Source organism: Panthera tigris, chromosome A1, assembly GCF_018350195.1.
Source record: "Panthera tigris isolate Pti1 chromosome A1, P.tigris_Pti1_mat1.1, whole genome shotgun sequence".
NCBI classification, from domain to species: Eukaryota; Metazoa; Chordata; class Mammalia; order Carnivora; family Felidae; genus Panthera; species Panthera tigris.
In genome coordinates, this window is record NC_056660.1 from 5,389,220 (window position 1) to 5,411,584 (window position 22,365).

Sequence of the window (22,365 nt, forward strand, 5' to 3'; positions counted from 1 at the left end):
CCACATCTCTATTCTATTTTTACACAGAAGCAGCCAAGGATAACACATAACTAAATGGAGGTGGCTGTGTTTCAGTACAACTTATTCACAAGAATGGGCAGTGGATTGGATTTGACCATGGGTTGTAGCCTTCTGACTCCTGATCTAGACGGTGGAGTCTGCATGTTGGCGACTGTAGTTGATTGGAGGCGTGGACCAGAGTACGTGCTCTCTGGATATACCTGACACAGAGCCCTGGGGAATGCAGACCAGCAATCGTAGAGGAGGACAAACCGGCAAATGAAACTGAGATCACTGTCAAGCCAGAGTGGGGAGAGGTTTTCAGTGTTAGGGGGTGTGCATCACAGTCAGCTGACATAACCTAAGTGCTAGGATAATGACATTCGGTAGGAGGGAAGTTTTTGTGGCATGATAAGGACAGAAGTACTCTGAAAGGTAAACACAGGGCGAGCAAGTAAGGGCATGGGTTTGTTTTTGTTGTGGTTTCTGTTTTTTTTAACCCCAAATGTAAATATGAGGAAACAGACCCTTGCAAAGGTAGATTACGCAAGCCTGCGCCAGAACACGGACTTGCGTGTTTGCATCTTGCAGTTGTGTGCGGTTTTTAAAAACCATGCCCCCACCGCCACCAGGCCCTAGCTCATTCTCTTGATTATTTTGTGACATCCCAACTTAAGAGGATCCCTTCTGGTTGGACCAAGAAGAATGAGCTACCTGTAGGTCTGCCAGTATGCAGATAGAGCCGCCCTTCTAGAAGTAACCTACAGCCGACCCCACTCCTGTAAACCATCCCGAATACTTGCAGAGACCAGGCAACGCTCTTTGTAAACACGACACTCCTCGCTGAGTCTGAAGACCGTCTCCTGCCCTGGACCGAGAGCATCACGTGTGCTAGTTCCTCATTTAATCTGGGCACCAGCCCTCTGATTTCAGAAGTATTATTTCTCTCTGATCCATGAGGAAAACCAAGATGCCACCCCCCCCCCCCTTCCCCCAGTAAGTGGCGGGCTGGGATTTTAAACTCCCATGTCGCTGAGACTTCTCACGAGTAGAGGGACAGGGACTGCCAATCTGGAGCACAGGCACGGTATCCCCGTTGTCTTGTCCGATCCTACGGTCTCTGCCTCCTCCAGCCCCATGTCTTTTTCCGACAGTCGCTATGGTTTAATCTTTAGGAAGGTTGCAGGGCTGTGGAATTTTGTTATATCCCGTATTTTCATTCTGAGGTCTACCGCCATGGCTGGGCACGAGAACTTAGCCGGTAGTAAATGATAAAAATGTGTTGCGATGGGAGGAAGGTGGGGAGGCAAAGCGTGTGGGTGTGGGGGAGACACAGAAGAGGAAGGAAAAGGGATTTGTGAGCAGGGTAGGGAGGGGGCCGGGCCTGGAGGGCCCCTCGAACGTGTCTGTGTCCCCTAAACACATCTGTTTTTAGCTGGCTTGCTTCTGCTAACAGTTTCTCAATTTACATATGGAAGAACTACAGGCAAAAAGACTGGAATCGAGGGCTCATGCCACTTGGCTCCCCGCCAGCTTTGATTTCAAGCTGACAACTTTCTGGAAGTAACACAAGATTCATAGTTGTTTGTTTCCCCTAATGAGGTGGCAAGATAAGGCTGCATCTGTTAGGGCTGCTCAGCCCAGGGTATGTGAACATTGCTCTTCTTTTTAAAAAGAAACACGAAAACGTAAAACTTTCGAGGTCTAAAAGTGGTGTACATTAGCACGCTGGTAATTGGGCTCGTTGCACGTCAGCTGCTCTCACCTGGTTGGGGAGTGCTGGTGTGGAAGGTGGGTTGGCACGGGAAGTTGGCGGGTGAAAGCTCTTCCTTTTCTCTTGAGCTCTGGAGCAGGAGAGTCACGCCACGCGTTAAAGGAGGGGAAGGACATGGCCCGGCGTTTCTCTCCGATGTCTGAACAAGCCCTTCCTGGTCAGAGCCTGGACGCCACCCTCCGTGGCGCTTGCCAACAGGTCGCTAGGCATCTTGGCGGTGTGTCGGGCGATGGGGACAGCCGTTCATCAGAGGCCTTCCCCGCATCCCGCACGACTGCTTCTCTGTCCTGCCTGGAGCTTCTCGACCTCGTGCTCTTACTTGCAAGGGAAATTCTGTTCTCCCTCGGTCAAATCATATGGAAACAGGGACAGAAAGGCTTAAAGTGTGAAACCTGTGGCCGTTTCTTTCTTACGCTATAACCGGGTAAACTGAGAGATGAGAACAGCCTTCGCATAGCACAGGAGGAGGCTTTCTTTTTCTTATTTTTTTTTTTTATAGCACTTTTTGACCCTGTTCCACCGCAAAATAAGTTCAACTTGGTTTGGAGAAGAGCCACACAGATGGAAAATCGTAGAAAGACAGTAAATAAAATGTAACAAAAATGGCAAGTTTACCACTTAGAGCTTGATGTTATTGGGATTTGTATGCTGTCTCCCGTTTTATTTAAGGAGAAATAAACTTCACGTTAATGAAGTTGGCAGATGATCCCAAATCAGAGGAGATTTCAAAAACGTGGAAGGGCAGAAATATTATAATTATGCCTTTAGGAGATTAAAAATATAGGCAGGAAATAACAAAATGAGATACAGCTTGTAAAATGCACACTCATGCAACTGGGGAAAAATAATGTGAAATGCAGAAGCTCAATGAACAGAAGAAATGTGTAACAAAATGCCAAAGAATAACAGTACGTGCCAGTATCCACCGGACCCCGAAGTATACTGCCGTGGACGGACCATTGGGGGCCACCTACGCTGCTCATCTGTAATAAAGAGACGGTTTGGCCTGCAGAAAGGACAGTCAGCGGTGTTTATTTTGGTTTCCATAATTTCCCTGTTGAGGAGCTAAGGAGACCAGAAGGCGGTCGCTGGTAGAAACCGACATAACACCAGGGAGGATGGGAGTGTAACAGCAGAGGTGAGGAAGGGCTGAATGCAGACTGATACTGGGGTTGGTCAACAACAGATGGGCCTCAAGGAAACCTAGGAGGCGAAATCAGGCTGAAGATCCAAGGAGGAGGCAAGAGAAGTTGCAGATGGCTTCCCGAGGGGGCTTGGTGGAGCAGGTGTCACTGTGATACCCACAAGAGGGTTAAACAAGCAGGTCCAGGTTGGCAGGAAAGATAGTCTCACGTATGTTGATTGGTGGAAGCCAAAGGGCTCTTCAGCTGTAGGACTTTCTAGTATGCAAATGGATGTTTAGTCCCGCTGGATGAGTTGTAAGCTAATTTGATGTGTCAGTGATCAATACAGAATGTCAAGTCCTTCTATCAGGTTGACCTTTACATTTTATCCTAGAAGGCCGAAAAATGTGAGCATCTCAGACATCTGGCCAAAACAAGAAAGCCAGTCTTTAAGTATTCCTTTCTTTCCATAAGACAGCGCTTATTCACTTTTCTTAAATATAGCTATAGTAGATCTGTTTTAAATCAGACACGAACACACATGACTTTTCAGAACTATGTAAGAAAATAGCTATTTTTAAGAATAAAATGAGTTCTTGGACCCCCAGGTGGCTCAGTCGGTTGAGCATCCGACTTCGGCTCAGGTCGTGATCTCACGTGCACTGACAGCCCAGAGCCTGCTTCGGATTCTCTGTCTCCCTGTCTCTCTCTGCCCCTCCCTGCTCTCTCTCAAAAATAAGACTAAACAGTACACATTTTTTAAAAAATAAAATGAGTTCTCATATTTTAGTTTTACAGGCAAGACCTTTGTCTGAAGAGAGAGTTTAAAAAAGTTGATTTTTAAACTCTCTCTTCAGACAAAGAGAAGTAGTTGAACTTCTAGAAGATGATGGAAATGTGGATGAGTCCAGGATGTAAATTTCACATTCTAAGAATGCTGATGATGTGTGAACCTGAAATCAGATTGTTGCTTAGTTTCTCAAAATATTGGGATTGATAATCTCCCTTGGTCATAATTAGCAGTTAATGAGCAGAGTATCCAAAATAGAAGTGTCCCTGAGACAAATGAAACATACACGCAAGCAAAATTTTCCTGAATTTAAAAGCTTAGGGAAGTTTAGTTACTGATTCAAGTAAAATGCAGCCTTCACGAACTGAGGGCTCAATGTCATGACACGTGCGGGAAGGCACTGGACCCAGGAATCAGGAGAATTGTGTTCTGAGGCGGGATCTGCCCCTTTCACTGAGTTTTGACAAGGCTCTGGAGATGCCTGACTCTAAGTCCACCGTACCTGAGGGCAGGATCCTGCCTTCTTCTCATTCTTTGTGGTAGGAGGGCTAAGTGATTACCGATGGAAATCTCAGCAGCCTTTCTTAGGGATATTTCTGAAAGTCAAAGTCCTCAACGTGACTCTGAGGTATATAAGATGGGGTACGTATTTAAAATACCTTGTTAATGTCAGCAACGACCGTGTGACTCAAGCAGGTAACAAATAGGGACACACGTGTGCTTCGTCACAAGATAGTTATGTGGCAAGGCAGGGGCTCGTTAGAAACCAAGGCTTTGACTTGCTTGAATCCCCCCCCCCCCCCCACTTTTCTTACTGGTGGTGAATCTTTTGGATCATTTATTCTGAGGAATATGCACTGGGACCTCATAACCAGGGATTTTTTTTTTTAGAGAAGATGGAAGAAACAGTGGTTTGGAAAAGGTCCTTGGAAGTTTAAGAGAAGGCCACTGCTGCCCTTCTAATCTCAAGGACATGACATGGGGCAACGTGTCGTGCACACAGGGGCGGGCGTGGCTTTGTGGCACAGGCTTTCCTGGGGGAGTCAGGTTCTAGTTTGGGAGGTGGGGGATTTTTGAAGACGTGGAAGATGGTAGGGGGCGTTATGGGCTGACTTGTGTGTGTGTCCCGTCCAGTAGGCCTCCCCTTCCATAAAGGGGAATTTTGAACACAGGCACATGGGAAGAACACCATGTAAAGACAAAGGCAGAAATCGGCATGATGTTTCTGCAAGCCGAGGAAGATTGCTGCTAAACCACCAAGAGCTGAGAGAGGCAGGCATGGAGCAGGTTCTCCCTCAGAGCCCTCAGAAGGAGCCTGCCGACTCCTTGACCTCAGGCTTCCAGCTTCAGAACCGTGAGACCAGAAATTTCTCTCGTCTAAGCCATCCAGCTTACGCCATTTTGTGGTGGCAGCCATAGGAGATGAATACGAAAGGAGACGGTGTCCCGAAGGAGAAATTCTTGTAGGATTCTAACAGTGGTGGAGGTTCGGGTCACAGGAAAGGAAGCTCAGAGAGCAAGCTTGAGGATGTGGACGAGATGACAAGATTTGCTCCCACTGTGGGTGGCCACAGTATGTGAGGACATAGCTTCGCTTTGACATGTGGAATCTACCGGTCACATTTTTCACGTGTGGTGCTGGGGGTTGCGTCAGGTTCTGGCAGACGTGGGACTGGAAAAGCTTAAAGAAACATCAGGCAAATGCGTCTTGAGGTGTCGAGCAGCACCGCCGACCGTTCTGCAGCGATTTGTTCTGAAGCTTTCAGCAAGTTGATCAGTTTCATCCACTTCACCTGTTGCTGAGTTTTTCTGAACCTTAGCAAGAATGCTAATTAGTTGTGAAAACCTATATTGATGAATGAGGTGAAGGTCCCCCGAGGAACATGTATCCCATCAGTTAACAGTTGATTTATTCGTTGACGGAATGTCCTTGGAAAGCATATTGCGGGTTACGAGGAAAGTTTTTGAAACGTCGTAGGATGTAAGCTAATCCTGTGACCACATCTATTCAAAGAAAAAGCATATACTGCCTTTTCGCATAGTAGAAACTTTTAAAGTCATTTATTGCTTTCTGTTGTGGCTCTGGTTTCATAATTGTTATCAAGCAACATGCCCCGATATGTGCCTTGACCTTATAAGAGGGAAGAGACCGCGGTCCATTCACCCCAAGTATGAATTTTCTGGAGCAGTTGCCCAATTCTTTCCGGTTCCTCAGCTTAAAAACCACTCTGAAGGCAGTAGATTTTATTTAGCCCCGAAGCTGTAGTTAGAATATTTTTCTTCCTTCTCCTCTGTTTTTGTCCCTAGTAAAATAAACGGAGATACGTGGCGCTCACCCGCCCTGCTCGCTCTTTCCTGCTCCCCCCCCCACATGTGTGTGTTAGCCAAATATGCAGGTTTGTGGGGTCAAGAATGCCAGCGGGAAATGCACGCTGCACATACAAATGTGTTTTCAGACATTTCATTTAGAATGCGCTTTCCTTAGCCCTTTTGAAGGGACAGAGATGGAGGAAAGACAAATTTCGTTTTTATGCACTTGGTTCCATATTTAGAGATGATGAGATCATTTCGGTTTCATCGGTGATGTTAACAACTAAAAGATAATAGCAGGCTGATACTTAGAGTGAGAATTAAGATGGCCTCATTGATCCCAACCCTGCTGTGTCCTTATTATGTGACCTTGGTTAGAAATCTCAAAAGCCACTGTGGTGAGAGGAACGTGCATCAGACTGTGTTTGTAAGAACAAGCTCATTACAAGGCATACAGGGAAGTTAAAAGTATGTTCATCCAGAGGGAGATACCTGAGTTTTCTTATCTTTGCTAATTGGACACGGGTTGCATTTTCAGAGGAAAAGATGTTAGATACATTTTTAAGACTGTGGTGCCATTTCCCTGCAGACAATACAAAGGGCAGTCGTTAAGTCAGAGAAAGACAGATAGCGTATGATAGCACTTATATGTAGACTTTAAGAATGCCGAACTCCTAGAAACAGAGACTAGAATGGTGATTATCAGCGGCCGGGGAGTAGGGAAAAGGGGAGGTGTTGGTCAGAGAGTATAAACTTGCAGCTGTAAGACGAATAAGTTCTGGGGATCTCATGTACAGCATGGCCATTAAAGTTAACAATGCTGTGTTACATGCTTGAAAGTTGCTCAGAGAATAGATCTTAAATGTTCTCGCCACAAAAACAAATGGCAATTATGTGATATGATGCAGGTGTTCCCTAAGACGACGGTGGTAATCATTTTGCAGTGTATCTGTACCAAATCAACATGTTGTTTGCCTTAAACTTATACAATGTTACATGTCAATTACATCTCAGTAAAGCTGGGGGAAAGGGAAATTAACACCTTTGGAGAAAACTACAGTGATTTTATGGTTGTGTTATGTGACTGAGAGGAATACACACACACACACACACACACACACACACACACACGCAGGAAAGCACTAGAGCAGGGACCCACCTGTTCTGATTTGACTTTGGAATCATACAGATTAGGCGGGAGTGTTGATGGCACATGATTCACCTCCCCACTTGTTGTCCTGGGGCTAATGACAAACCATGTCCATTAGGCTGCAGGCTGATTTGTGTCAATGCAAAGTGTCATGCTTGGTGAGAGGGAAGCCAGCCCAGAACGTAAAGTAAATCGTACCATTAACTTGTCTCTATTTATATCCTGTTTTGGTTCTAAAAACCAGACATAAGATGCTTACGTTTGATTTGGCATAATTCTCAGGACTATCTTCTGAGGACTTGGGAAATCTCATTTGCTTGGTCTAAATCCATCAATGTCCTGAGCTATATATCTGCTCTGTGACTGAGTGTGGAATTTCCCTAGTGACTGGGGACACGCTGGGGTGTTTGCATATAAAGGTAAATATGAATTCGGCCAAGATCTAGTTCATACAAAGGTATGGTAATGGAGTAATATTTAAGGAGTGAAGCAAATGTTGCACGAGCGAAGTAAGTGCCAGGATCCATTTCGAGTAGGACTTTATTGCTTATGCTTTTTAAATATGATTGTTTTTAAGCAAAGAAACACAAGCCCGAGTTTCATCCTCTAGTTCAGTTTCGTAAGGTTATTTTATGTGTATGTGTGTGTGTGCCTGTGTGTGTGTACGTGTGCACCAAAAAGGATATTTCAGTAAAAGAGAAATAGTGTAAGAATAAATTTCTCTGGTTTTGACAGAATGCTAAGCATAGGGCTGACTAAATCCTATAAAGTTTGTGCCCTGTGTTGTTTTCACCACACTGTGGGTGTGACCTCTCCTTCTCCTGCTGTGACCCTTTATCAGAGTGCCATTCAGTACCCGGGAGGGTCCCCACTGCATGTACTCTCCAGAAGAGACTTTAAAACCCAGGTAGTGTAATCCGTACTCCTCATTTTTCTAGCCGCAGGTGCGATGCTCAGCGACGTTCTCTGTGTCATTCTCCAGGAGCTAAGGGTAAAGCCCACTCAAGACTAAAAACCTAAAAACGGAAGCTCCAGTGACAACACAGAAGACTTGTTTAGCGCGTTCAGGGATTTGCATACTGACATAAACTTAATGCAGAATGGATGTCAGGTTGTGGGCGTCTTCCTTGGTTATTTGACTTGGGAAATGAGAAGGGAAAATAAAGTAACGAAGCTGTTAAAAGAATTTGAATTTCAGGGGCGCCTGGGTGGCTCGGTTGGTCAGGCATCCAACTTCGGCTCAGGTCATCATCTCGTGGTCCGTGAGTTCGAACCCCGAGTCGGGTTCTGTGCTGACAGCTCAGAGCCTGAAGCCTGCCTCAGATTCTGTGTCTCCTCCTCTCTGCCCCTCCCCTATTTGCGTTATCCCTCTCCCTTTCTCTCTCTTTCTCTCCCTCTCTCTCTCCCTCTCTCTCTCCCTCTCTCTCTCCCTCTCTCTCTCTCTCTCTCTCTCTCTCTCTCTCTCTCTCTCTTTCTCAAAAATAAACATTAAAAAAAATTTTTTTTTTTTTTAAAACTTGAGTTTCAGCTCAGACTTTTTATGGTCCCTTTTTGTACACATAACAATATCTTTTTTTAAGGGAAATGTTTAAGGTCGCTTTGTGTACTATAGGTGTTCAAATATTTATTAAACTATTTTCGTTAGTTAGAAAAACAGTTAACCCAGGTTGAGTCTAGAATGTTCCTTGCTCGTTCACTGGAGGGCTGATGATCAGGTACTGAAAGGAAACTTTGCCAGCACATTCTTACTCTTGGACAGATGTTACATATGCCTCAATAACAATAGCAGCAAAACATTTCCTCAATAGCTAAAATTCTGACCCCTTCCAGTTGAAGGATATTTATTTAGAAAGAAGTGCATTTAAGGGTGCCTGGGTGGCTCAGTCGGTTGAGCATCTGACTTCAGCTCAGGTCATGATCTCCCGGTCCGTGAGTTCAAGCCCTGCATCGGGCTCTGTGCTGACCGCTCAGAGCCCGGAGCCTGTTTTGGATTCTGTGTCTCCCTCTCTCTGACCCTCCCCCGTTCATGCTCTGTCTCTGTCTGTCTCAAAAATAAATAAACGTTAAAAAAAAATTTAGAAAGAAGTGCATTTAAGACTAAGCTGTATAAACAGGTCAGAGTGAAAGGATTTTTTTTTTTTTTTTTTTTTTTTTTACAACCAGAGTCAAAATGACTGGAATAATTCATACGTATTTCTTAATTCTGTACTTCAACATCGTGGTGTCACCCCCAGCTTTTCTGCCTGTGCTTTCTAGATACCCCTGTGACCAAAGTTCCTTAGCTCGGGTGCGTTTAGTTCCAGTGGGGGGCGTCCCGGCGCCCACTGAGGGTCCTGTTCATTCTGTGCTAAGGTCCTCTGCTTCCCTTGTAAAATGAGAACCTTCTTCCTTGTGTTTCCTGATCTCACCCAGGAGTTTTTTCAGTTTTTTGTTGTTGTTGTTGTTGTTGTTGTTTTTTTAACAAGGGAGGATGTTACCATCTTTGAGAAGACTTAAGATGGCAGTTTCTGTTTTTCTCTACACATATAAGAAATCAGAAATGGGAATCGGTAGAAACTTACATTTGCCTCATCTACAACCCGTTTATTCTATCCATGAGGAGTAATGAGGGATCAGAGCCCATTAGAGCCAGAATGTTTGGGAAAACGTGCCTATGTGGCCGTGCTCTTTGGGCCCATCGATCTTCATGAGAGGGAAAGAACTATGGGAAGGTCAGTAGAAGAGTCAGTTCTCGGGTTTGTATTTCCAAATGTTTGTGGTGCTTCCACATGAGAGTTTAAAAACATGAAGTGATTCAATTTTAATTTTATAAAATTATAAAATTGTGACTTTTCAGCAAGCTGACATTTTTAGCTGGCTTGGTTCAGATATTTTCCTACAAATAAATTAGTTTTGTTTATTCTAAAGAGATTCATTGGGTTTTTAAAAATGGATTGAGCTAATAGTTCAGAAAACCTGAGAGTTAGCTACTAACATGTTTGTAGTTCATTCTGATTTGAGAGTCAGTTTGGTTTAAATTCCAGCTTAAAAAAATTAAGGAGAGGGGCGCCTGGGTGGCTCACTTGGTTAAGCGATTAAGCGTCCGACTCTCGGTTTCGGCTCAGGTCATGATCTCCTGGTTCTCAAGTTCGAGCCCCTCTGATGCTTGGGATTCTCTCTCTCCTTCTCTCTGTGCCTCTCCCCTCCCTGCCCTCCACCTCTCAAAATAAATAAGTAAACATTAAAAAAAATGAAGTAGAGATACACTTGGACCAGATGTTGGCTCTGTTTTCATGACAGTCTGGATAGATGGTATTATTGAACATTGTGAATAGACTAAATAATCTCAATCAAGAAAATCCACTCCTAGTAGAGAAATTATTTTTCAGTGAAAGGAGGTGATAGGATTTTTCCCCATGTTATTTCACGTGGAAGATTTTTCAGCAGACTGGTCAGAGTTCTGCCCAATTGTTTTGAAGGTTCCTAAGAACTAACCTGATTTTTCTCCTCACTACACGTCTGAATTTCCTTAAGCTTTTGGAACTTTTTTCCGTTTTAAATGTTACACACACTCTTCGCTTTGACCATTGAATGAAATGTTTTGACATTTAAGGGGAAAAAATCCTATAAGCATTAATCAACGTAAGATATTTGTTGCTTTTTCATTCGACCCCATCCAGCTTTCATCCTGACACGCACCATCCTGGAGGCACCGGCGGCTGGTGTAATTGTTTAGTACAGAACGCGGTTTGATCTCTTTCTTGTGCTTTCAGTACTGGTAAATTAATCAAAAGGAGTTACTGCTCTGCTGGGCATTAGCATGGGTTTAGATGTTTCTGCTTCAGGGCCTGTTCATCAACGAAAATGCTTTTAAGCCCCAAATGGAGAGTAAACAGTATCGTTGCGGCCGCTTTGAGGTGAGCCATTACTTGTGACCCGCTTACGTTGGGGAAGAGGCCCGTTTGTATCAGCGGCTATTCTGGTTTGGGTTGTAGCATTTCCAAAATGCTTTTTCTCCTTTTATTTTAACGTCCTTAGTCTTTGCGAAGAGCCACTCCTACCGTCATCACCGCACATTCATACCAGAGGCATTTCGATCTCGATACGTGGAAATCAAAATAAGGAAACCCAGTTTGGTCCCATGCCAACATTCCTATGAAGTTTGAAATCTAACGTGTGTCATAACCAGCGTTTGTCGTTAGAGGACAATGAAATTACACTACCAACTGAGACAGAAGTCATCATCTGTAATACAGAGCGGTTCTTTGGGGCATGTGGGTGGCTCAGGCGGTTGAGCATCTGACTCTTGATTTTGGCTCGGATCATGATGCCCAGTTTGGGATCCCACGCTCAGTGTGGAGCCTGCTTAGGATTCCCTCCCTCTCTCCCTCCCTCCCCAACCCCCCCAGCCCCTCTCCCGTGGGCGCACTCTCTCTCAAAAATAAAAAAATAAGAGCGGTTCTTATTAAAATTGTAGTTGGGTTTTTTTTTTTCCCATTAGACAGAAGTCGATACTCTTATTATCATTGGCACTCTTTGTGCCAAGCATTGTACTAGGTGCCAAGATCCAAAAGAAAATAGTCTTTGCTTTCCAGGAATTAGTCCCTTGAGAAAGACACATGTATGAGTCATTTCAGGGTGACGAGGGGTGTGTGCCGATTGAGGGATTGACCAGGGGGCTCTAGGTTAGGTCGAGAGGGTGGGTCCTCTCCCAAGGAGGAGATGACGTTGAAGCTGGTCTTCAAAATGAGTGGAAGGTAGTGGAGGGGTGGGGGGACACAGGGAGTTGGAGGAGAGGATTTGTCAGGAAAAGCAGGGCAGTAAGACCATAGGTGGAGGGGGTAGGGTGGGGCATGGGTGTTGTCAGGGAGGCAGTGTCTGAAAAGGAGCTCCGTGAGGCACGCGGTGCTCAGGAAACTTTTTTTTTTTTAAGAAATTTATTGTAATTTAATATAGTGGTCTGAGTTCAGAGAAATAAAGGGGAAATTATGTGTTTGAAACATTAACTTTGCAGCCCAAATATGGAAGAGACTCAAAAAACCAGAAAATAAAAATAAAACCAGGCATACACAGGAAAGCAGACAATTCTAGATATGGACATAATGCTCCCCTCAGGGCCCATTACTATTACATGGTTTTAGCAGTTTTGTGGAGGTATAATGGATATGCAAAAACGGCAGGTGCTTGGTGTGTACAATTTGGTGAGTTTGGACAAACGCAAATACCCACGAAACCATCACCACAGTCAAAGTAATGGACGTGTACTCATCACCTCCTAAAATGTGATCTGGAATGGTGATCTACTAAACCTAGGCTTGTTCCTGGAGGGGAACCCTGAGGAATTCAAGAAAGTGCGGTAAAAAGATTGGCCTTATGAACACAGCAAGGCTGTGGTGTAGACAGGAAGGAGTTGGGGTGGGGGTGGGGCAACAAACCCATGGTGTTTCTTCAGATTTTCTTTAAAAATGAAAAGGAAATTAAAAGGGGAAGTTCTGGTCATGATTGAGAGGAAGAATTGTTTGAGATAACGGTACATCGTCTCCTTCATTTCTGATCGGCGACGTCTAAGTTTGCTTTAAAAATAATTGTTTGCATGTAAAGAGCTCCTACCTGTGTATAGAAAATTTCTGTTTTGAACGAGTTGCTCTGGAAAAACATAGAAGTCCTTTTGGGATTACATTGGTAGTTCGGTAAAATAACGTAGCTGGAACACATCTGTTTTTGAAAACTGAGCATTTGTTCTGTTTGTCCAGGGTCTAAAGTTGAAGTGCATTTTTGGACTACACCACAGCATCCTGGAAAACTGAAACGGGGCCTGGGCACACTGTCTATCGGGGTGCCGGTGAGCTCCCAGCCAGCACTGCTGTCCTCAGGGTACAAACTGCACATTTTTCTGGTGAAATTTACCTCACTGTGTAAATGTGATTTATTTGGCGGGGGGGGGGGGGGGGGGGGGGTGCAGGAGGCGGGAGGGGGGCCTATTTCTCCTACAACCTTCTCTGGATTTATTTGAAGGTAACTAAGGTAATCCCACGCCCTCGGCTTATTTTGAATTCAGCCTCATCAACAGATGTTTAGTGAGGCTGGATGGTGCCTTTAATGAGAGGGCTAGAGGCACGGTGCGAAGAAACGTCAACATCTTCTTTCTTTTTCTGTATACTTTGGTATTTAGAACGTTGAGAGGTAGCTCTGTGAGTCTAGAAATATCTTGCAGTGTAACATCAGTCAAATGGCTACAGTCAAAGGCAAAGGTGGTCACAAAAGCTTTCGGGGAGGAGTTCAATTGAGGAAGGTCTCCGGGGGCATTTAATCAGCTTTTGTTTTTAAGAACTTACGTGCTTTTTCATCGTAAGAGTAGTACACGTTTCTGACGTGAACCGGAGAGAACAAAAATGCAGGAATAATTCACCTAAATCCATTCTTGTCAGCGATAGCCACTTTCTAACTTACTTCCTCCTGCGATTGTATCTCTGCGTGTACACATGTATGTCCATTTAATAGTGCACGCCCCAAACTGGATGCCACTGCACCTGCAATCGCCCAGCTTGCTGTCTTCGTTCAATAGTGCGCAGTGGGTGTATGCCCGTGTTCCATGTGGGCACAGTTTAGATCTTCAGCATTCTCTTTTTTAAGATTTTTTCTTAACGTTTATTCATTTTTGAGAGACAGAGACAGAGCACGAGTGGGGGAGGGGCAGAGAGAGCGAGGGAGCCACAGAATCCAAAGCAGACTCCGGGCTCTGAGCTCCCAGCCCAGAGCCCGAGAGGTCTGCGTTCCTAATGGCGTGGGGCTTACAGACGATGCTCTCGGGCTGTCTGAGGACTATCACCTTGTCTCCTGATCCGTTCCTTTCTTAGCATAAATTCTTGCAGTGGAGTTGCCCGTTCAGAAGTCAAACGGAGTTATATATATGCACGTCGGTAGTATATCAGGGTGCTTATTTACCTCCGCATCAACTTGTGTATCTGTAGTGTGTTCAGTTTTTGACAAACTCTGTTCACGCTGTTCCCTTCCCTTCTCCTGAGCTGCTCTTTCGTTGGCTCTGCCCACCATCTCCTCCGGTTCTCTCAGAACTAAGAGGAAGACCTCTGTGGGGTTTTTTTGTTTTTTTGGTTTTTGTTTTTTTTACTGGCTCACCACCCTCCACTGTGTCTTTGGCTGCTCTGTCAGGCTCCAGGAGCCCTCAGCTCAAGTGCACCTGGCTGGAGTGGTGCATGAATAGGTCTTAGGTTTCCTGCTGGAGCTCACAGGACTGGCCGCAGCAGGTATAAGAACGCCGTCTGGGCCGCGAAGCCCAGAAACCTGGGAAGTGGCGTCACAAACAGACCTGTACGATGCACGTTGGGACTTGCAAACCGAGTGATACCACTCGAGGGGCGTGGCCCCACAGCTGCCTTTGGCTCAACCCATATGCATTTCGAAAACCCTTTTTCGCTTATTCAGCACCCAGCTCAGTGCTGATTCGTATGAATGTTGGCCAGACGCTCTGGTTGTGTGGTTATTCGCTTCCCGTTCCCTTTTAATGAATGCGACGCTCGGCCTTTTAGAGCAATTTACGTAGCAAACTTACGTAGCTGTGAATTTGGAGACTCGTTCCAGGTGGGGTAAGAGTGTCCACAGCCATTGTGTGAGTGCCAGCCACGAGCCTTCACTACCAGCCGATAAAGAGTTCCAGAACGTAGAGAGAAAACTGGCACACGTTGGGGTACGTTGCAAAACAGCGAGGGTGGTGCTGGCCTCCGTGGGGGGGTGGGGGGTGGGATCGCAGAGGAAACGTTATCCTCGGCGTAGAGGGATGGTCCTGCCATGTCTGTAATGAGGTTTCCTAGCTTCTGTTTGGGACACGTGTTGTCAAAAGTACTGGCAACCCCACGAGAGGCTGGGAATGTCCTGCAGCGAAGCATCTCCCTGCCTGTGGGAAGGGTCTCCTCTGCCACGGTGCTTGGTGGGTGGGTGTGCACAAAAAGAAACACCACCTGTGTCAAAACTTAGCTCCCAGAGTTAAGGAAAAGTCTGCTTCCTGAGTGAACATAGCATCTGGAAGAAATAGAGAGGGGCTGTTTCCTAATTGCCATTCAAGTGTGTTAAGCCAAGGGTCCTGCATAGTTTTCTCTCCTTCATTCACTCGGGGACTTGAAAAGAAATCGTTCCCCTTGCGCGTAGCATCACGTGTGTACCACTTATTCCAAGAGCAGTACCGTTTGACTCGGTCAGCATTGATAGCCCCACCTGATCACCGTAGCACCCCAAAAGCGTGAGGCTGTCATTACAAATCTGACTTAATTTGCCCGATGCATTTTAAAATTTTTTTTTTCAACATTTTTTATTTATTTTTGGGACAGAGAGAGACAGAGCGTGAACGGGGGAGGGGCAGAGAGAGAGGGAGACACAGAATCGGAAACAGGCTCCAGGCTCCGAGCCATCAGCCCAGAGCCTGACGCGGGGCTCGAACTCAAGGACCGCGAGATCGTGACCTGGCTGAAGTCGGACGCTTAACCGACTGCGCCACCCAGGCGCCCCTTGCCCGATGCATTTTTATCGGTTGGCTAGTTTGCCGCACTCTGTGTGGCTGGATTGCTGAATATAGTTTTCTTTATTCTGTTGATGGCCTGAACTTCATTACCAGCTGATAGGGAGTTCCAGAATGTAGGAAGAAAACTGGCCAAGAGTATTGGTGGCTTACTAAACTAACTGGCCCTGGCCTCTGCTTTGTTCCTGATGAGATTATCAGAGAGCAAGTCACACAGAGTGTGCTCACTGCCATGGTCAGTGCCCAGGCCCATAAGGCCGTTATCTTTCCAGGAAGCTGTGGCCTTCTGTATTTGCTCCTTAGGAAAATTTCAACTTTAGACATTTCAAATCGAAAAACCCTATGTGATTTTTTTTTTAAAGCTTTTACTAATATGATTTAATGGGCTATAGCTAGCTTCTTAAAATCAGTCAAAACTGTCTTTTCAATAATGTTGAAAAATGTTTTTCTTTGAGTAAAAATTAGTCTCTTCAATTTTAAGATAATTTCACTTGCGAGTTTGGAGCTCAATAAAGTCCTGGGTTAAGTAAGTGTCCTGGAGAATTGTCTGATGTCAAAAAGTAGGCAAAGAGGTCCTAGCTTTAAAATTTGTTGGGATCTGGGGCACCTGGGTGGCTTAGTCGGTTAAGCGTTTGACTTCAGCTCAGGTCATCATCTCACAGTCTGTGAGTTCGAGCCCCGCATTGAGCTCTGGGCTGACAGCTCAGAGCCTGGAGCCTGCTTCAGATTCCGTGTCTCCCTCCCTCTCTGCCCCTCCCCTGCTCGTGCTCTGTCTCTCTCTGTCTCAAAAATAAATAAAAACATTAAAAAAATGTTTTTTAATTTGTTCAGATCAAATATTAACAAATTTGTTTTAATTGAATTTTTGTATTATTTTATCATCATTTCAGAGATAAAGTGCTTTCGAGATTTTATTTTTTACCACAACAACAGATCATCTGTGACGTAAGAGAATACGTAATTACAGATTTCATTGGGATTTTTAGGTTAACTGAAAATGGTCATGTGTTGGAGGGGGCATTTCTGTTTTTGACTTGTTCACTGGTATTATTTGACATAATGAGGCTTCTTTGAAATTTGTCTTCTACCGATTTCTGTCCTTTTTCTTTGGGAAGAGTAAAATGGATTCTAGACTCCCGTTTTATTAATTACATTCCTATTGGGCTATTTGCTGTTTTGTTTCATTTTGGGAAACCAGAGTAAGTGGAAAAACTATTTCTAGTACATGAATGAGAAAGAATCATACTCCCTTGTTTGATCCTGCTCGAGGGGGAGAGCATCCTTGTGACGGCTAAGTGTCTCTTGAGTTTATAACATGTTCTAGTGAGCAGCTGACATGATTTTAAGGCAAGAGGACAGACTAAGCTGATCACACAGTCCTAATCATTCAAGAAAACTCTGATATGATTACAGTTCCATCTCTTGAGGCAGGCTTTCCCCACTTTGACTCACGACCGCACCGAGGGACAGAGCTATGGAGGGAGGTGTGCTGACCCTCGTTTGTTCTTTGTTCCCACGCGTTCCCTGCCCCAAACCTCCATGGGCTCCATTTCCCTCCGCAGCATCTAGCACAACTGCTTCTATCGTTTCTGCAGTGTGACCCGTGGAGGTAAACTTGGCAGTGGACCCTGTGTGCCAAACACTTTGGGTGTATGGACAGTTAAAAACGGAAGACGTAATCTTTATCCTGCAAGAACGCACAATCTTATTTGTGTTTACATACGTTCGCAGTCAGTATGTCTGGATAGTGGAGTGAATTATTATGCAATTTAACGGGTCGGCATACAAAGAAATTAGGTAAAATTATACATGAAAGCAGTCAGATACAGGACGTTAAGGTGGGGGGTGGTAAATTCAAATAAGGACACATCAGCCAAAATTTTCTTCCCTGCTGTTCCGCATCCCACCTCCACCCTGAAACGCCGGGAGGCCCTGAAGTCAGGAACTTAGGGCAGGACCTTCCCAGCCAGGACTAGCATGGAGCCTGGATGGCGTCCTCAATGGAGAGGTGGTGAGGGGTGGCTGGCACTTAATCCAAGAGTCAGGAAGAAACTAAGATCGGGGTTTTCCCTGTCTTTCAAAATGCTTACCCACCGATAGCATTCCTTTGGTCTTTGTGACTCTTCTGTGAGACACATGGCAGGGGTGACTCCCTCAAATTGAAAGCAGAGAACCGAGAATCGGGATCGGGTAACCTCGTGGGGCTCTCACCGTGCTGGGAGTAGATGATCCGTGCCCGTCCCCCAGCCCGGCCTGGCCGGATTGCTCAGCGGAAGTGTGCGACACTTCCCGAGTGGGGGTGTGTGCACAGTAGCCGGGCGTGTAGCTGAGTGGCTAAGCGGGCAGACCCTGGAGTGCGACGGCTGTGGTCACGTCCTGCCTTGGGTCGGGCTTTGTGACCTTGGGCACAGTGCGCCAGCCTCCCTGGCCTAGTTTTCTCACCCTTGAGTCGGTCAGGATGGCCCTGCCGATTTCTCGGAGTCGCAGCGAGGATTCAACTAGCTCGGTCACGGAGGGCCAAGTACCGTGTGTTCAATCAGCACTTGTGGCTGGTCTTTTATTATTATCGCTATAAATAAAATAATAATAAAATATCCATTTTGCTTCCAACTCGAAAGTATAGGTTTTAGTGCTCGCTTTGGCAGCGCATATACTAAACTTGGAAAAATGAAGAGAAGCTTCGCAGGATCCCTTCTGGGGATGACACACAAATTTGTGACGCATTCCATTAAAAAAACAAAACCAAAACAAAGCAGCGTGAGTCTTAGAACCTAAGAAATATCAGAAACCCTCATTGTTGGCCACAGAGGAGAGAGAAAAACTGGAGAGGCCGCCTGCCTAGATGAGAAGAGGCAGGAATCCCATTTATGCCCCTCTCTGGGGGGCCCTCCCACTCGAAGCCTTCCCCCTTATTCCTCCTCGTTCGTGTGGTCACGCGGGGCCGTCACCTGCGTCCTCGCCTCCCCACAGTGTGAACAACGAGCACTCTGAAACCCTGGGCGTGAACAGACTCTCCAAGGGATGGGGAGGGTGGGAGCTGTTGGAAGAAGGATGGAATTTTCCCCACATGTAAGTTATCATCACCTCGGACCTCAGGTCACGGAATCTGGTTCTGGGCCTTATACCACTCTGAGTGTGGGCCATATGATTTTTAAAAAGGCACCTGGGTGGCTCAGTCAGTTGAGCGTCCGACCCTTGGTTTTGGCTCAGGTCATGATCCCAAGGTTGTAGGTTGGAACCCCAACCTACACGTCAAGCTCTGTGCTGAGCCTGGAGCCTGCTTAAGATTCTCTCTCTCCCTCTGCCCCCTCCCTGCTTGCTTTCTCTCTCTCTCTCCCTCTCTCTCAACCTCTTATATCAAACTCCCTTATCTGAGGCTGCGTTTGATTGATGACTCCCATTTTAGCTGGAAGGTGGGTATGATTGCAAGATTTAAGCATTTCTCGCCATCTCCTTTGTATTTCTAGCTTTTTATGGGACGAGAGCCCTTGCTGAATGCGCTCCTGGTACCTTTCCTCGACTCCTCAGGTCTCCTGGCTGGAATCTTCTTCATCCTAAACTCCCCCCCTGGCCATAGCCCTGGTCCGAGTGGGCATGTATGTAGCTAGCTCTGGTCTTGATCTCCTCGCCAAGCTCAGCATCAGGCCCTCTGCCCCGACAGCGGCATTGATCTTTCTCACTTGTCCACTGCAGCTGCCAGCCAAGGTGGACGGGGCAGGTGTTGGTAGCACTGACCCCGCCTATCGAACCACATAAATGGCAAACTGGACTTTCAGGTGGTGGCTGTTGCTTAGAGGAGGTGGTAACCTGATTAATGTGGTTGTTGGTGTATTAATCGACTCTGAAAAGTATAGCTACCAGGTGGACTTGAAGGTTGAGGTTTGGGCTTCTCTGAACAGGTGTTGTAACGAACAAGTCACTTTCATCTTTCTTTTTCTTTGATCAAAACTGAAAGATGATCATTATTTAGTATGATAAGTGTGTTCTTGAACATGAATTAGAAACAATGAAAATGAAGAATAAGCACAAGGAGAGCTGTGTTTGAAGTCCAAAAACAATCATTTAAAAATGGGTAATTTCAACAGGCATTTGTTACCTATTGTATTTGGTGCTACGGGTTTTAAGGATGAGTAAAAGAAATCCCTAAGACCAGGTAACTCATAGCCTAATTATGGAGACGAAGTACCACACAGCAAACTATATTCCAGACCAGACTTTGTCCAAAGAAGTGTTGTTCTGCTAGTGTTCAGTCAGGAGAGCAAGTCACAAATTAAACTTGCAGTAGGTCCGGTCTATTACTCTTAGACTTGGCTGCTACAGTTGATTTCTCCTGTGGGTGCACGGCGTCTCGGGCTCACGTTCTCTCTTTATGCAGACCCGCACGTGGTTGGTCACGAGGCCCAGGGTCGCTCCTGCCCCACACCAGGCGCTCCTGCCCCATCTGCCTGGTGTCTGTCGATCTTTCTCGACCACTTTCCAGGACTTCAGCAGATTTATAGAACGAGCACGTTCATCTTCCTGTTCTGCTTTAGCAGCGGTAGAATGCTGCTGCCTGCCTCCCTCCCCCCGATAGACTTTATTTTCTGGAACAATTTTAGGTTCACAGCAAAATGGAGTGGAATGTACAGAGATATTTACAACACATGCAGCGCCTCCCCCTCACGCCCCCCCCCTCCGTCCCGTCCCGACAATGGTACATTTGTTACAATTGATGAACTACACTGACCTGTCCTTATTACCCAGAGTCCATTGTGCACATTAGAATTCACCCTTGGTGTAAATTCTCTGGATTTGGACAAATGTACCCCCAGAAAAGCGTGATCATTTCTCGCTATTGAGATCAAGAATTAGTGGCTTATTAAATACGGGCTTTAGGTTTGAGAAGGGGTGTGTGGTTCTTGGAGAAAAGAGTTTTGTCTGACTTCTCCGCATTTCTACCCAACAAATTCCACTCCCAGATTTTCAGATTGGAGAGAGTGGGTGCATGTGGTGCTGGTCACTCTCATCCCTGTGGCTCTTAAGGCTCTCGGTTGCTTGCATGAGGCCTGGGGTCAAGGTCAAGAGGCACACAGGCTGCCCCGCTTTTTCCAGGGTACAGATAGTTACAGTTTGGCTTATTTCTCGGGTTGGTAATCTGGTGACCTTTGCGCCAGGTGACAGGTGAAGGGCAGGTCTAATTAAAATCAGTCTATTAAGCATCTCGGTCGTCATTTATTTTTAGTGGTGCATGAGCTCATGATGTGTTGGCCCTGAAGGAGCTATAAGCTTGCTCTGAAATGTCAAAACTCAAAGCCTTCTCAGCTTTCCTCTCGGTTCTATTTCCTATTCCCACTATCCCCACAGCAAAGGCCAGGCACGCTGTTTTGAAATACTAGTGAAATTTGCAGTGGAGAACAATAAATGTATGTTAACCCCGAGGAAGGCAGACACTCCTGAGAGAGTTTGGGGGGCTTTAATAAAGCATTTCAAGGAAGCAGAGTATCGAATTAATGCTTTTTGTGCTAAAAACATTAAGGTATTTAAATGTGTTATTCTAATCCCTGCTTCAGCCTGGGAACAGAAGGATCTAATATCTCTTATTTAAATCCCAGCCTTCCTAGTCTGGGCCCTTCTTTTCAGCCTAGCACAGGAAGAAACAGGCTATAGGCAGTTGACTTCAGTGAATAGAAACCTGTGTGTAATTGACAACGTACGACCTATTAAAATTTTATATCAAATGCGGCTGCCCGGATCTTAACATATTCTGTATTGTTTAGTGGCGATGTTAGGTTTTCAGAAGCTAGACTCCTGTCTGAGCGCCATTTTAATTGTTCTGTTTCCTGGACACGCAATAAAATTGTCATGGACGCAAGTACAGATGCATAAATCCTGAACCCCCAAGCAGGGGATACTTATTTCAAAGCGAGCCCTTTCTGGTTGTGGAGTAAACTGATCTTGGGCAGACAGGGCGTCCTCCCTTTCTCCAGAGCCACTCCGAAAGCCTCAGCTGCACAGGCAGCATTTATGGCCAAAGCACAGGATCAGGTTATAAGGTTTTTGTTCGGTGAATAAAGAATATCAGGTTCCCTCACGACTCACAACTGTAGGATGGCTGGTCTCTACCTCCTAGGCTGGGAGGAGGAGAATGCTCACGGGACAGTGAAGGCAGTGCGCAGTCAAGTAGTGATTAAGATCAGTGGTAAATATATCGCCCTGTCCCCAGATCACTCATTAGGGTTTTTTGCGCCTTTAAGATTCTTGTTTGTCGAGAAGTTTTTTTTTAGAGTTTGGAATCAGGATTGGGGGCCATGGAAGGGTGGCTTCAGGTGACTAGACTATTTAGTCGTAAAATTATTCATGTTGAAACTCTGGGTCACGCATCCAACGTGAAAGTGAAGAATACTTTGATTAAGATACTGGCGAGATTGTTTTTCAGAGTTTGATACTAAAAGGAGAATCAAGACCACAGTTTGTACACCGTGTTTGCGTGTGTGTGTGGTGTGTGTGTGTGCGCGCGCATGCACCGAACACTGAGATAATCAGCAACCCCTTTAAGCTTGAGAATTAAACACTGGAGGAGTTAAATGAACTTTTTAAGCAAGGAAACTACTGGTAGTAATTGTTAATACATTGTTATAGTGGCAAATTTATATAAATAGCATTTTTAAAAAGCTCTCACCTTCTCTCTCGATTCCAGGCCTGCCTGGCTGCCCCTCCCGAGAGAGGGGC

At 45.6% G+C, this 22,365-nt stretch overlaps 1 protein-coding gene across 17 annotated transcripts in view; it reads left to right on the top strand.

The window, feature by feature from the left end:
• The window catches only part of LOC102959813 (phospholipid-transporting ATPase IB), a 609,397-nt gene that overhangs the window by 336,821 nt on the left and 250,211 nt on the right, over window positions 1-22,365 (top strand). The gene's annotated exons all lie outside the window — the stretch shown is intronic.